General features: G+C 43.6%; 1 protein-coding gene across 2 annotated transcripts in view; it reads left to right on the forward strand.

Annotated features, from left to right (window-relative positions):
• Positions 1–798: 798 nt before the first annotated feature.
• Positions 799–16,021, forward strand: part of FBXO34 (F-box protein 34) — a 78,736-nt gene continuing 63,513 nt past the window's right edge. Inside the window, exon 1 of one of the 2 annotated variants that reach the window (XM_081951190.1) lies at positions 799–929. The gene's annotated coding sequence lies outside the window, so the exon portion shown is untranslated. The remainder of the gene's footprint in view (positions 930–16,021) is intronic. The other variant, XM_081951191.1, reaches the window with a different exon arrangement.

Consider the following 16,021-nt stretch of genomic DNA (forward strand, 5'->3'; position numbering starts at 1 on the left):
CCCTATACCGTTTCAGACAGATGGCTATCCAACATCTTCTTAAAGACTTCCAGTGTTGGGGCATTCACAACTTCTGGAGGCAAGCTGTTCCACTGATTAATTGTTCTGTCAGGAAACTTCTCAGTTCTAAGTTGCTTCTCTCCTTGATTAGTTTCCACCCATTGCTTCTTGTTCTACCCTCAGGTGCCTTGGAGAATAGTTTGACTCCCTCTTCTTTGTGGCAACCCCTGAGCTATCATGTCTCCCCTAGTCCTATAATAATAATAGTAGTAATAATAATAGTAGTAGTAATAATAGTAGTAGTAGTAGTACAGTATTAGGTTGTCCCAAAATTAACATATTGAATAAAAAACAAACATAGCAGGTACCTGACTTTAAAAAGGTGTAAGCCTGGATCTAATTCTGCATGTAATGTTAAAGGAAGCCATACTGGTAGCAACAAAGGTCGACACCTGGCTTTTAAGCGAAGGTGCTACCAGCCTACTCTACCGCTGGCATTTTGCTATATGTATTCGTGTCGTAAAAGAACATGGCTTTTGTGCTGCTTCCACTGGAGGTGGCGGTGGGGGAGCGGTGTATATACGACGGCTTCGACTTGGCGCACGGCCTGAAATTCACTCAGAAGTGGGCGGCTGGTCCGCCGGTTCCTGGCACGGCGGAGGAAGGCGAGCGGGCGGAGGAAGCCGCCGGGGTCAAAAAGGGGCTCCTCGCCTGGCCCGGCGCCAATCGCGGGCTCTCGGGCGGTTCCGGGCTCAGCATCGCGGCTCCGCCTCGGGCCTGGATTGGCGAGAGGCCTCGGCGGAGGCTCCTCCCCGCCGAGTTGGGGCCGAGCGAGGGAAGGGGCAAAGAGGAGACGTCGGCAAAAGGAACCGCGGCGGGAGACGGCGGAGGCCCCCGGAGCTCGCCGCTCGGTTCGCCTTCTCGTTAGGGTAAGGCACCCGCAGGCCCTTATCGAAACGGCCGGCACCGTAGTCGCTTGGACCCAGCTGCCCCCCCTTCCCATTCCGGTGGGCCCGGGGTCCCTTTTCCCCACGCCTGATGCCCGCGAGGGGCTTCCCGGCCATCATTCAAGGACACATTTCGGAAGAAGCAGCCTCGGCGACCTGCTCCTTCCCCTCCCCTCCTCTCTCCCCGGGTCTATTTGGGAGAATGGCCGTGCGGTTTTCCCAATATCTAAGCGGCTGGAGGGGGAAATGATGAGTTCAGGAGCAGGACCCTCTCCGGTGTGGGGAAATTTGGGGTGGGGACGCCTTTCCTTGTCTATCATGAAGAGTTAGGGATTTGAATTTTCCCCCCATGTCCGAAGATTGTGGAAGGGGAGAAGTGGAAGGGAAAGGAAGGAAAATAATGTTCTGTCTATATGTAAAATCGAGATCGGTTTTTGAGTTCCTGCTTCTGAAAGAGACCTCCTCTCTGGATGAGAGATGAAGGTCCTCCATGTTTAGATTTTGCTTTAACATGTTGGCTGCATTTGCTTTCACCGTTGGAAAAGGCGGCTCAACCTTCTGTGTTTTTTTTTAAACCCAAAGAAAGGGGTCTTCTCTAACATTTTATCATGCAGGAGGAAGTGGAGACGCTGCTCTTGCTTGCAAGATTTGGAAGTATCATTTGATATTGGGAAATACTGATGGTGAGGGATCTGGGTCTGGGATTTGGAATAACAATTCATTTCAACCATAATTAAGATTTTCCCAAACCTTAGAATCAAAATTTAGGTAGAGCAAACTGTTATCTGCTCCACTGCAGTAATTACAGGACATACCATTTACCTCATGTAGGGATGGAATCACCGCCAAATGAATTTGTAAAATCTAGCAAGATGATTGGCTAGCTGTATAAGGGCTTCTTTCTGTGATTTTTGAACTTACAGTATTATTATTTTTCTGTGTCTGTGTTTCCAGAATGTGGAAGAAACTGGTGCATCTTTGCACCTTAGGGAACAGCTTCAGTGTGTAGGAGACATGCACTTATCTAGGCACTCTCTTAGGCCTACAGGTAAAATCAAATACACGATGTGTCATCAATTTCATTCCAAATGGAAAGCTTAATAATTGATTTTTTAAAATCTCAGTTCAACTTTCCTACTTCTTGGATTTCTTCTCTTCTCCCTGCCCCCCCCCAATCTTTTAGCTGAGTTTATTTTAACTGTCAAAAAATCAGTTTTAAACCAGAATTGCAGTTGAATGTGGTGGTGGAGGAAAAATGGGAATTATAAGTCAGTCTAAAAGTCTGATGGTGGTATTTTGGGTACGTTAATATGTGCTCTTGTCAATAATAGTGGCAGCTCTTATTTTTGATTGGGTTTATATGCATAAATAATGCTGGGATGCTAGAACCAGTTTCTTGATTCTTCTGCATGAATGACTTTCTCATTTCCTGTGTGGTTGCAAGATTTATAAGATTGCTTTTAGGTTTTACTTATCCATTTGTTTACACGGGAATGGATCACATGTGGCTCTATGGTAGCATTCAAGTCTTGGTTTAATTCCAAAAGTCGTCTGAAATAGAATTGGTCAGACTTCTGATAAGAACTGTTAGTCCCTTCACTGCAACCTGTAGTTTGAGAGAGAAAGGATATTAAAGAAAAAAGAATATGAGAGAAAAAAAGAAAAGAGGGGTGTTTCTATTTTGGATTGTGGCTTCTATTTTACTTGCTTCAATATTGCCCATAACATGATTCCCTGTAGAGCTTTTGTGTAACGCAGCCCTTGACAGAGAAAAGTAGCTTACCCCTGCTTTAAAGCTATATAAATGCAAACCTTCAGGAAAGCTTAGTGTGCAATGGGAAATTTATTTTCACATTTCTGCTTCTGTTGAGGAAACTTCAGCCATTCATCCTTTAAAATGCTCAGCTATTACTGCTGTTGCAGTTTTTTCTTCTAGCAGTGATAGCTAGGACATTTTTCTTGTCTGTTCCTTTTCTGTCATACAAGCATTTCTATCACTGGTTTTTTACTGAGAAGCAATGACAAAAAACGGGTGAAATTGAGAAATAGTATCAATTAGATATTATGGTCAATGACAGTTTCAGCTTCCTGTTCTTGAATCTGTATTGCAGCCTTCATTACTGCCCTTCAGATATATTGGACTGCAGCTTCTGTAAGTGCAATTCAGTATGATGATAGACAATGGGAGAGAGATATTTCATATTAAAATAGTCTTTGGGAATCCTATAGTAGTAAGGAGTAAACAATCTGCAACCATTACATTCTATATAAGCCACTCTGGTAACATCCAGTTTATTTCCATTTTGAGATAGGGAGGACAGAAAATATGCAACACAACAAAGATTTAACACTGTTAACAATAAATTAAGAGATATTTTTTCTCATGCCCCAGTTCATTTGTAGGAAATTATCTCATCCACTGTGCCTTCAGTTTCACCTCCCAATTTTTAAGAGAGGACCCTTGATGGTAATGAAGTGGTTACTATTATGTACCATCATTAAGATATATCCCAAGGTGACACCAAAACAACTCGAAAATTCAAAAGCTCTTAATAAAACACCTTAAAAAACCCTAAATGGAGTCTTTCTGGTTTTTCTTAATGTAAACAACAACAGTGTAACATGCAATACGTGCAGTGCCATCATCCAGATTAAACTTCATTATTTCATTTTGCTGAATGTCTAAACTTTGTCTTGCATGTTTAGACATCTATAAACTATTTAGTTCCACCTAACTTTGGAATGATGTTGTGTAGCGATTGGTGGTGGTATGGTGCCTCTGTGACGTGGGAACCTTAGTTTATAGATAAGCAATGTTTTCTTTAAATGCAATATATTAATGCAATGGATATTAAAATGGTTCATGGGTTTTCCCTGCTTTTGTGAGTGTTTTGTTGCCTTCCTTTCCTCTGTCTCGCTGTTGTACAATGACAGTTACATAAAGAGGGTATTGTGAAATTGGATTGGACAAACTGTTGTAACATGCAGAGCAGCACTTCTCAATATACTAATATCGCATATTAATGAGCTCAAAAGAGTGCATAATGAATGAGATAGCATCACATTTAAAATATTGAGCAAGATAGTGTCTCTGAAACCAATAGTGTTGTGTTCAATGGCCTGGTTAAATATGTTCATATTTTTCTCTTTTTAAAGCAAAATCAGTAATGATCGTAACTTTGGTGATGCTTTCCAGATTTGAATTTACCAAATGTTTACAGATTCCCTTTTCAGCAACACTATTAGATTACCAGCCTGAGCCTTTTTATTAACAAATGGAAAGAACATTACTCTGGGTTATTAGATTAAAATATAGACACAAACAATCAAACTACACTTTTTCTTACTTGGTCTTATTTTTCATCAAACTAATGTGTTCCCATGAGCAGAATAATCAGAAAGTATAATTATGGTTAGATTTAATCTCTGTTGGGTCTTCTAAAAGACAACATATATAAGATTGCCTTCTTGTTCTTTATCCCATCACATTCTTGTCTGCAGCGTTCCTTGATCCATACCTACTAAGCATAGATTACAAGCCTTTATCAAATGCAATTTGATTCCCTTGATAAGGAACTATAGAATTCCATCTTTCAACCCTGGCCAGAATGCATGGATTCCATTCAGACTGGGAAGGAAGAAAAAAAATGATTTCTTCATCATTTGCTGTTCCGTTGTGTAGCTAAAATATTGATTGGTTGAAAGTGTTAATATTGCTGTCTTAAGATCTCCTTATGTTTTCCCTCTTGTTTGTGTGCCAGAAGGTGTTGTTTGCTAGTAATTTGGAAGGCTGAGAATTTCATGAATTTAGAGGCTTTAAACTTAAATCAGCCTTGTTAATTTGCTATGTGTGAAATCACAATCAAATACGTATATTCTTATTTTGAAGACAGAGGTACTCCGATGGCTTTTAAAGATAGGCACACAACCTCTTCCATTTAACCTTAAGGAGCTTGAAGTGCTGCTGGTTTGAGAAAAATGAGTGGTTTGGCATACTGTATATTGTTTAATGTTAAATAACCCATCTTCTGTTTTTTAAAGCGTTGTGAGGCTTATAAGAGTGAGTTTGTTGATTTTTATTTTTAAAAAATGACATGGCTGACTATATGTGGGAATATGCTTTTATCTTGGCTGCATGTTGCAGTCATCACTTCAAGAATAGTCATGCTTATAGCATATCACGTGAACTGCCAAGATCCATATGGGGTTGTGTTGAGGTTAAATAAATAAAAAAATACTTAAGTGTCAAGTATTCTGAAGCTTACCTGAAAAGAAATGGAGAAATCTGGTCAGTGATCCTATTGGCAAATAATGATCATATTCAAGAAACTGGTCAGGGAACTGATATACAAATTGTCTCACACTTAATCAAGAGTAGTACCCTTAAAGTAGAATATTTGCAACTCAGGGTTGAAATGAGATTCTTTGATGCTCTCTGAGCTTGGTTGTCTTGCATACATTTCATTACCCAAACTATAGGTAACATCATCAGTGCTATGTCAATGGAGCCTCTCAGTCATCGAGGGTTGTTCCAAAAGTGCTTTTTCCAAAGGCAACTGGACTTCCTTTGTTTTTCCTTGAAGACGTTTTGCTTCTCATCCAAGAAGCTTCTTTAATTCTTCAGAAGCTTCTTGGGCGAGAAGCAAAACGTCTTCAAGGAAAAACAAAGGAAGTCCAGTTGCCTTTGGAAAAAGGCTAATCTTTTTCATTATCTTTTATGTTTCTCCAAAGGTATGTCACATACCTGTATATATGTCAAATGAATAACACCAAAATACAGTAGTCCCGCATACCTCATGCCCTTTCTGTAGAACCTCCCTAACTAAACTAGCGTTGTAGCTAGGATTTAGACATGTCAAACCATGCTTATGGCAACTTAACATTGACAAACTCATCTTCTAGTTTTGGCTGCCACCGTAAGCCAAACTGTAACCTGACTTAGCATATAAAACAGTCATGGGAAAGCAATTAACCCTGACCATTTCTCCCTTTGTCTCTGCTCCAGCACTCTTAAGAGACAATTTGGTGCTAAAAAAATATACATGAAATGTTGCTCAGAGATATCATCTCCCACATGTTCTGTTTTTCTCTGGGGGAGCTCCCAGTAGTGCAGCCTGACTTCAGCATGGATTCTTCTGTAGAATAAAAAAGCAAAATATTCTCTGTTGCTGCTTCTGCCTAAGGTCATGGATAGAGATGGATACTATTGTGGCAGCTTTAAAAGTACCTCCTCATGATAGTTTACAAACTGTATGTGGACTATAAACCTCTCTTCAGATACTAATCCTCAGTGTTAGTCCCAAAGGGGCATATTTGAAAATGGAACAATAACTTACAGTATTTCCCAGATGTTATTTAACTTGTCCAAGTAGAGTTGTGGCATTTGACATATTTCCTTGTCTCTCCACTTCCCAGCAAACCCATAAATTACACTTGCTGTTTCTACTGTAAACTTTATTTACCTCCGGACTTTTACCAGCGTCAAGTGTGGTCCTTAAAATCATAAGTGGAAAATACTTGCAGTGCATTTCCTCAATAATAGAAGGCCTAATCTTTAGCTTCAGGGACTGGGTGTGCTTGGGATACTGAGAACTGCAAAGCAAGGGAGTGGCAGTGACAGAATGAAATGTTCAGAGTAGTTTCAGTAGTTGTGCTTCTTTTGGCTCAGCATATATATACTTAGCATGTATGTATGTATGTATGTATGTATGTATGTATGTATGTATGTATATGTATTTGTGTTACAACCCCTGGTATGCCCAAATATGGGAGGGAGCTCACTACTCCCCCTTTCTGTCCTTTGGCTCATTATAGAAGACCATCCAGGCAGAAAACCATATTTTTATTTTTAATGTTGCCTTTGCTATGTTTGTGTAAGGGTATGGCTAGCTGATGAGAGCTAAATAGCTTGAAATAGATCTATACTAGTCTCCCTTTATTTATTTATCAGCACAAATACAACACACACACACACACACACGCACATATATCACCCTGTTTTATCAATTCTTTTTACTTGGATTTCAATAAATACATGGCAGCAAAAATAAAACCTTGTTGTATTAAGTAATCATTAAACAGTCAGCACCACTCCCTTGCACATAGTCTGTACCCATTTCCTGGTCTTGTATGACTTGTTTCCTTTTAGAAAATATTTAAAAACAGGGCTGTATTGCGCATACTTCTATCGAATTTTGTTTTGATTTTCTCTTAAATTTAGTACTGAAATCACTTGCCCTCGTATAGCAAAAAGGCTCCGTTTCTTGAACCACAAAAGATTCTCTCAATAATACATGCGTCTACAGAATATTCTTTTTCTGTATTTTTTTAAAGTGATAATATAGGACATTTTATATAAATATTATATCCCACATTGCTTTGCTGGCTGGCTCAGAGATGGGGAGCCTGTGGCCTGAACCGACACCTTCCAGCTTTAGTCCATATTGGGCATGCTGGGTCACTGAGTAGAGCGGTAACATTTAGAGAAAGAACATTGTTCTTACCTGAACATTTCTTTTTGAGGGGAGAGAGGGAGTGGTCACGTGTGGGTATTCTCAAAGCCTGATTGGTCCAAAGACTGAGAGTAAATTTCTTAAATACTCCTGCCTTCCCTTCTAACCCAGTTTCCTCGAAGTCGAACGACAGAACTGCAACAACAAACAACAAAAATCAACCGAAAAACACCCTCCCCCCGGGAACCCCCGGTCCTCCCCTTGGCCTTGACAACCTGGCCAGGGTGGGTCGTGACCACTCCCTCTCCCCCCCCGAAAAGAAACGTTCAGGTAAGACCAACATTCTTTTTCCAGTGGGAGAGAGGGAGTGGTCACGGGTGGGACATAGCAAGCTTAATCCCAGGGAGGGATAGAACTAACAGCTAAGGCCCAAGGGGAGTATCAGCCACCACCCTCTGCAGGACCCTCCGACCAAAAGAAGCATCCGCTGAGGTGAACACATCCAGCCGATAGTGTCGGATGAACGGCGTTGGGGACACCCAAGTAGCGGCTCGGCAAATGTCCCTGAAAGGAGCCCTAGTAGCCCAAGCCGCCATGGTTGCGGCACTCCTGGTGGAATGGGCCGTTATCCAGGATGGAACTGGCCCCCTTGCCTCCCTGTAGGCATCCATGATGGCCTGTCTCAGCCAACGGCCAATAGTGGCCGAAGACACACTGCCCCCCAACGTCCCTGGTTGGAACGAAACAAATAAGGCTTCCATTCGACGGGTCTCTACCTCTCCGGCTGGATGCAATATGTGTTGACAGGGGGGCAGAGATCGACCCTGAAACCACTCTCTTGTTGAGTGCCGCAGGGGTCGGTCCTCTCGCCCCTCCTGTTCAATGCATATGTGAAGCCGCTGGGCGAGATCATCCGTGGTTTGGGGGTTGAATACCATCTGTACGCTGACGATACCCAGCTGTACATTTCAACCCCAAGCCACCCCAACGAGGCTGTTGAAGTGATGTCCCGGTGTTTGGAAGCCGTCGGGGTCTGGATGGGGGACAACAGACTCAAACTCAACCCCTCCAAGACTGAGTGGCTGTGGCTACCGGCACCTCGGTTCAGCCAGCTGATCCCATCGCTGGCCATAGGGGACGAGCAATTGCCCCCTGTGGAACGGGCGCACAATTTGGGCGTCCTCCTAGATGCCCGGCTGTCAATAGATGACCATGTGGCAAGGGGGGTGTTCCACCAGGTTCGCCTGGTGCGCCAATTGCGCCCCCTACTGGACCGGGATGCCCTACGCACAGTCACTCATGCGCTGGTGACGTCTCGCCTAGACTACTGTAACGCTCTCTACATGGGGCTTCCCTTGGGACGCGCCCGGAGACTGCAGCTAGTCCAGAACGCGGCCGCGCGGGTTGTCATGGGGAGTTCCAGATACTCCCACGTAACACCACTCCTGCGCGAGCTGCACTGGCTGCCTGTGGTTTTTCGGGTGCGTTTCAAGGTTCTGATTACCATCTTTAAAGCGCTCCATGGCACAGGACCTAGTTACTTGCGGGATCGCATCCTCCCACATACATCCCTGCGGCCAATCCACTCTCACAGGGAGGGGCTTCTCCAGGTGCCGTCCACTAGGCAATGCCAGCGGGCGGCGCCAAGGAGTAGGGCCTTCTCTGTGATGGGCCCAACCCTCTGGAATGACCTCCCCCCCGATATCAGAACCACCACGGACCTCCGCTCCTTCCGACAAAAATTGAAGACTCACCTGTTTCGATTAGCTGGCCTGGCATAATTTTAATTATTACAACTGTTACCTCCTGGAAATACACTCTCAACTGGTATTTTAATGGGTATGGTTTTAAATCTAATTGATTTTAGGGCTTTCAGAACCATATTTATGTTCTTCTGTACAGTTCTTTTAATTTTTTAACCTCCTCCATATGTATATTTATATCTATATTTATATTTGTATTTATTATTTGTTATTTGTTGTGTGGACTGTACACCGCCCCGAGTCCTTTTTTGGGAGAGGGGGCGGTCTAGAAATGCGAAGAATAATAAATCCGGCAGAGATAAATACGCAAGGCTCGACGCACGTTCAGGCGGTGCCGGAGTCTCTCCCTATCGTTGGAGGGCCCCGGACAGAAATCAGACAGGACGATCTCCTGCGCCCTATGGAACGGGGTGTTCACTTTCGGGATGAAAGTAGGATCAAGACGAAGGACGACCCTATCCTGATGAAAATGGCAGAGATCATCTTTGGCCGAAAGAGCCCCCAGTTCTGAGATTCGCCGGGCCGAAGTCACCACTACAAGAAAGGCTATCTTAAGGGATAAAAACCTCAGATGCACCAACCGAAGAGGCTCAAACGGGGGCCCCATCAGGGCTCTGAGAACAAGAGGAAGATCCCAGGTAGGGAATCGATGGAGGGGGGGGGCTGAGATTAGCCACCCCCTTCAGGAAATGTTTGATCAGGGGGATGTGAGAGAGAGAGAAGAAGAGGACCCCCCCCAAAGACTGAAGAAAGAGCTGCCACCTGACAACGGAGAGTATTGTGTGACAGCCCATCATCTAGGCCCTTCTGAAGAAACTCCAATACGTTCGGAATAGTGGCCCTGGCAGGGGAAATATTATGAGGGGAGCACCACCGGGGAAAGGTCGCCCAGGTGGAGTTATAAACCCAGGTCGTTGACGGACGTCTAGCTGCCTCGATGGTGTGTATGACCCTGGAGGACAGGTTAGCCCTCCTCAATATCCACCGTTCAAGAGCCAGGTGGTCAGATAGAGCCACCGATGTTCCGGGTGAATCAGGACCCCCTGTCGCAAACTGTATGTGGACTATAAACCGCCTGATGTAGCGGCGGCTCCGGGTTCGCCCTGAGCGCTCCTCGTGGCGCCAAAAACCTCCTCTGCGCGAGGGGGGCTGCCTCTCCTGCAGCTGAGTCTGGAGCTGGCACCCCCGCAACCCCGGGGATCAGGCTGAGGCTCCTGGCCCGCGGGGGGTGAAGAATAAGTGCCCCACAGGGCCCTCCCTGCCCGCCCGAGGCAGATGGCTATCCCTTAGGGCCGCAGCTGCAAATTTAGAATTTAAGGAATTTAAAAATGCCCAATTAAAACCAAATCAATATCAGATTGACCTAACAATATTCCTACCTATGATTCTCAGCAGAGACTGAGAGGAAACTGGTTTAGAAGGGAAGGCAGGAGTATTTAAGAAGTTTACTTTCAGTCTTTGGACCAATCAGGCTTTGAGAATACCCACACGTGACCACTTCCTCTCTCCCACTGGAAAATCATGGGGTTGCCATTCCTGGGCTGGCTGATACATTGTTGAATATACTAAAGTTTTTTTTCTACACATTTTAACACAGATTGTTGCTACTCTTTACTGTATGGAACCAAATTTATCAAAAATAATAAATATGTCATGTCTAATAATCTTGCAAAACTGCTCAAAATGTATTGTCCTAATCACAGTTCGTTTAAGTATAATTTGTAAAGCAAATTACATTGCAAATAATAATCATGAAATATTGTATATGCTACCTGTAAATTTTTAGGCTTGATGTCTGTGAAATGTCTGAGGCTATCTGAAAAAGATGTAGTTTTCTTGGCAGTGGTTTGCTTCGCCTTCTTTCTAGGGCTGAGAGAGTGAGTGACTGGTCTCTAAAGTCATCATGCCTAAGGTAGGACTAGAACTCACAGTCACACACTTTTTAGGCTAAGCCTTCAATTACTACAACAATATAAAATGATATTCTTTTTGCCATCCTAGGGGTTCTCCCGTAATAATCTACAATGGCATTGAATTATTTTTCCCATCTTCAGAAAATATTTTTTATAGAATCATGATCACGTGAAATTCTTCAGCTATTCAGATCTTCACATAGCTAATTCAAATAAGCATCCATCAATGCATTTGCATCTGTAGCATTAATATGGAAGTATGTCTTTGAATTTAGATTAGACACTTTCAATAGAGAGCCTACTAGGTAATTGTCTATTGCCATACTGTATTCTAGTCAGCCTAGCAAAAGGCAATGCTTCTCAACCTCAGCAACATGCTAGCTGAGAAATTCTGGGAGTTGAAGTTCATAGATCAGAGTCACTGAGGTTGAGGAACACTGGCCAAAGAAAAAATGTCAAGAGCCGATCCATGTGCCTGTCCATTTTGATTTAGATCAGGAGTGTCCAAACTTGGGAACTTTAAGACTTGTGGACTTCAACTCCCAGAATGCTGGCTGGGGAATTCTGGGAATTGAAGTCCACAAGTCTTAAAGTTCCCAAGTTTGGACACCCCTGATTTAGATTTAAGTGTGTTTGTGGAAGGAGAGTAAATAATTTCACCAGCCACCCAACTGGTGCATATACCAGCAGAGGGCACATCTTTGTGGGAATATGTCTGTTTTGAAGTGAGAAGGTGTAATGGGAATTTTATATTTTTGGTGCCATTAAATGGCTCTAAAAGCTTACGTTTCAAAGCCATTTATGCCTTAAGGCTATATGAACAGCCTGCTTGTCCCAATTGTCACACATTCATATCTTTATTGAAGGGCCTTCTCTGCGGGTAGTCATTGATGGAACAATTATTGATAATGCCCCTCAAAATATAGGCATTTTTCATCCCTGTTAATTTTTTGATCCCACTTTAAAATTAAATTATTTTTCCCCAGAATAAAAAGGTAAAACTATTTTTCAAAGTTTTAATCAGCAGTGGATAGAATTAAATATTCTGCAAATGGAATATTTGCTTGCATATTGCAATGCTCTCTTGTTCTTTTTTCCGTGTACCACCTAAATTTGTTCCAGATAGTTAAGTGACCCTCTCGATGAGATTTTGAAAAGACATGGAAAGTTGTGGAGAGGGAATCATTCTCCTATTCTGGAGATTTATTCCTGAATTTTACTGAGGATCTGGCTGGAAATTGTTATATCTGGATATTTTGTTTTTATTGGTTTTACATAATATGAGTGAAAGTGGCTTTAGTTTTAATTTGAATTCTGCATTCATTGGTAGAGCTAGAAATGGTGGTTTGTTTGTTTTTTGCAAAATTTATGCAAAAGCCTGAGATTTTGAAGTAGTTTTCTGTTTAGTTTTAGACAGCTTAAAGTATATAGTTGCACAACTGCAACATCTCGTTATTTTTACTAGAATATTTTTGTAAAATATATGAAAAGTTTCACTACTACTGCTTGTTCCTTTCCTTGATACTGGAAACAGCATATATTTTTATGGTATGTTTCCATCAAAACGTTAGGTGTTTTTGTTGCTTTTGAAGTCTGTTATGAAATATTGATGAGTTTTTCAAAGGACCACAGTGCAACGTTGGTGTTAAAGTGTTAAAAGCATTGTTGCATCAAAGAGTCCAAAAGAAGGCCAAAACAAAACATCCCTATAATACTCAAAAAGCAGTTGGCCCAGCAAAAAGCATCCTCAATGGAACAATTTTTATTGGCTGCCCAAAACGTAGCAAAGATAGGACTTATCTAATCAGTTTCTGTGGGAATTCCTCGGAAAAAGCCCTGTGGTAATCATTCTCGGTGGGAGAACATAAGATTGCTGACAAAAATGATAAACTTTGGTTTATAGAGGGGGACCGAAGGTGATTTTTCATTTATTCAGATTCCAAACTGTTTAGAACTTTATTGGATTAAAAACAATCAGCACATTGAATAAGGCCTGAGAACACATTGGTAGAAGACAGTGAATGTATTCGGGTTGAAGCTGATCCTATGTATCAATCTCATACCAAATACTTAACATTTTTATAGCTTTTTTAAAAATAAAGTGTTTGCTAGAAATTAAACTTGTTGCCCATGTTCTAGTATCAGTTTTCGAACCTTCTTCAAAGATAGACCAATGCCCTAATCTAAATGAAAAAAAAATCATAGTAGTGAAAAGAACGGTGTGAAATAGAAAGCATTTATGTCCCCAAGTCTCTCATTCAAGAATAGTAGCATAGGAAAATGCACAAAATATTTTTGGTTTGGAAAAGTTTACCGTTGTTAACACTGAGTTTCTTTTTCAAAATGCCCTACAGCAGTGGCAATTCATTGCAGACAAAGCCATCCTGTTTACAACTTTGGAAGTTAAGTGGTTTTTCCAGCAAATATTTTGAATCATTTGAAGCCAACATGTGAAGCTTTGAAGCCAGTTCTTTGCAGTGCAAATCTAAAACATAGATGTGAAATCTCCAGGCACACCAGCTGCTGTTAAAAAAGCTCTGGTTTTCACTAATGCTTGTTAATGTGTGTTTTCCAGAGAACACAATTGTTTTGTGAGTTCAAAGGTTACAATAACTTAAAAATGCATGCTTTTCCATTGACATGACTTTCTGGAAGAATCTGGGAGCTGAGCAATGAATGGCATACGAGCAGGCCTGAATTTATTGAATATATTTTTCTTTTCTGCCAAACAATTTTGTTGTGAGGTAATGCAGTTGCCAGCATAAACTTTCTTCATTTTCCCAATTCTGAGTAGATTGTGTCTTTGTTTAATCTTTTTTCTCCATAGTGAGGGGAAGAGTATCCAGGATGGGTTGACCTTGTCCTCTCATTGATTGGGCTGAGTCAGATAACCTCTTTGGGCCACGCCCTGGTCACCAGGTACCACCCAGTTATCGACTCAGCCCCTCAACGGGCGTCTGTGATCATCCCAAGCTCCTGGAAAATTTTAAAGAAAGGATTGAACTCACTGTTTACTTGATTGCATTCGCTGCCTCCCTGCCTGAGTGACTAACTGGCTCTTGGCTGATTCCCTGGCCGGGAAGAGGGAGAGAGAGCATGCGCAGCATGTGGTAAGTGGAAGTATGCCACAAATGGTGCCTGGCATCAGCCCGCTTCACGGGAAAATCCCTCTTTGGAGCAGCCCTCGACCCATTCCTGGTAGAAAACAAAGAAAGCGGAAGGTGCTCCCCACTGTTCAGAAGAAGTCCAACTTCAGAGCGGCGCCATACCCTAGACACTCCAACTCCCAGGGGCAGGATCTCGGGTCCTCCTTCCAGGGTCAGGATTCCTTCCAGGGATCGGAGTTTGGGTACTTGGGCCCCAGGCAGTACCAGGGAGGTTTTTCATCCAGGCAGAGATACCCAGATAGACAGCAGAGGGGCAGGCAGCAGAAGAGGCCCTTTTGAGGGGGCAGAGGAGGCGGTGGCAGGCGTTCCTTCTGCAAGAACTAGACCTAGACCTAGCTCACCTCCCATTGGGAGGCGCTTGGTATACTTCTCCGACCGCTGGGACTTAATCTCCTCCGACAAGTGGGTCCAGAACACCATTTGGTATGGTCTCTCACTCGAGTTCCTCTCCAATCCCCCGAGTTCCTTTCGGAGCTGCCCTGTCTCAAGCAACCCGACCCGGAGGTTGCTGATGCAGGAGGCCATCCAACACTTGTGGGACATCAGTGCCATCCAGCCAGTGCCTCTAGAGCAGCAAGGCCAGGAGTATTACTCTATTCTCTTTGTAATTCCTAAGGCCTCGGGCAGCTGGAGAGCGATTCTTGATTTGAAACATCTGAACTGTTTCATCCGCTATCGGAGGTTTAAGATGCATTCACCGCATTCCATCCTGGAAGGGATTAGGCAGGGAGATTTTCTCACCTCCATAGGCCTCACAGAGGCCTACCTGCATATACCCATAGCCCTGGAAAACCGTAAACATCTCAGGTTCTTCTACCTAGGGCACCACTTACAGTATCGAGCCCTGCCTTTTGGGTTGTCGTCCGCCCCTCAAGTTTTCACGAAGGTAATGGCGGCATTGGCAGCTTACCTGAGGCAGGTTCCTGTTCGAATTCAATGTTATTTAGATGACCTGCTGTTGCAGTCGTCCTCCTTCAAGCGTGCGCTATGGGATCTAGACACTACTATTGCAGTCTTGAGAGACCACAGGTTTTCGGTAAACCTGGCCAAAAGCCACCTTCACCCCTCCACTAGTCTGGTCCAACTAGGAGCCCTGATAGATACAGAGGCAGGCACGGTTTCTCTGTCATCAGAAAGACAGCTCTCTCTTAGGCAGCTAGCTGCTCAGGTAGCCAGAGGGCATAGGGTATCCTTAGCCACATTGTCCAAGCTGCTTGGCATCATGGTGTCTGCAATTGGCATTGTCCCTTGGGTTCGGTTCCACACCAGAGACCTCCAATGGTTCCTTTTGCCTTTCCAGCGAAGGCGCATGAGCTGCTCCCAGACCAAGTTTCTTCTGCCCATAGAAGTATCTCGCTCACTGACTTGATGGATGTCCCCAGCAATCTCTAAGGATGAGATCTTCAGAACGCCAGACAGGGTGACGGTAACAACGGATGCAAGCCTGTTCGGATGGGGCGCCCATCTGTGGGCTCAGATGGTGCAAGGACAATAGAACCAGGTGGAACTGACTCACGACATAAACTGGTTGGCGCTCAGGGTGGTCCGCTGGGCCCTCCTTCAATTTTGCCACCTTGTCAGGGGCAGCCACATCTTAGTCCTCACAGACAACATCACCATCAAGGCTCATATAAACAGACAGAGGGGGACCAGATCAAAGGCCCTCATGAAGGAGGCGAAACGACTGTGCCAGTGGGCCGAAAGGAACCTTCTGTCATTGACTGCGGAACATATAGCGGGGGTGGACAACATCAGAGCCGACTGGCTCAGCCAGATCGA

Source organism: Natrix helvetica (assembly GCF_964273705.1).
Source record: "Natrix helvetica genome assembly, chromosome: 1".
In the NCBI taxonomy this organism is placed as follows: Eukaryota; Metazoa; Chordata; class Lepidosauria; order Squamata; family Natricidae; genus Natrix; species Natrix helvetica.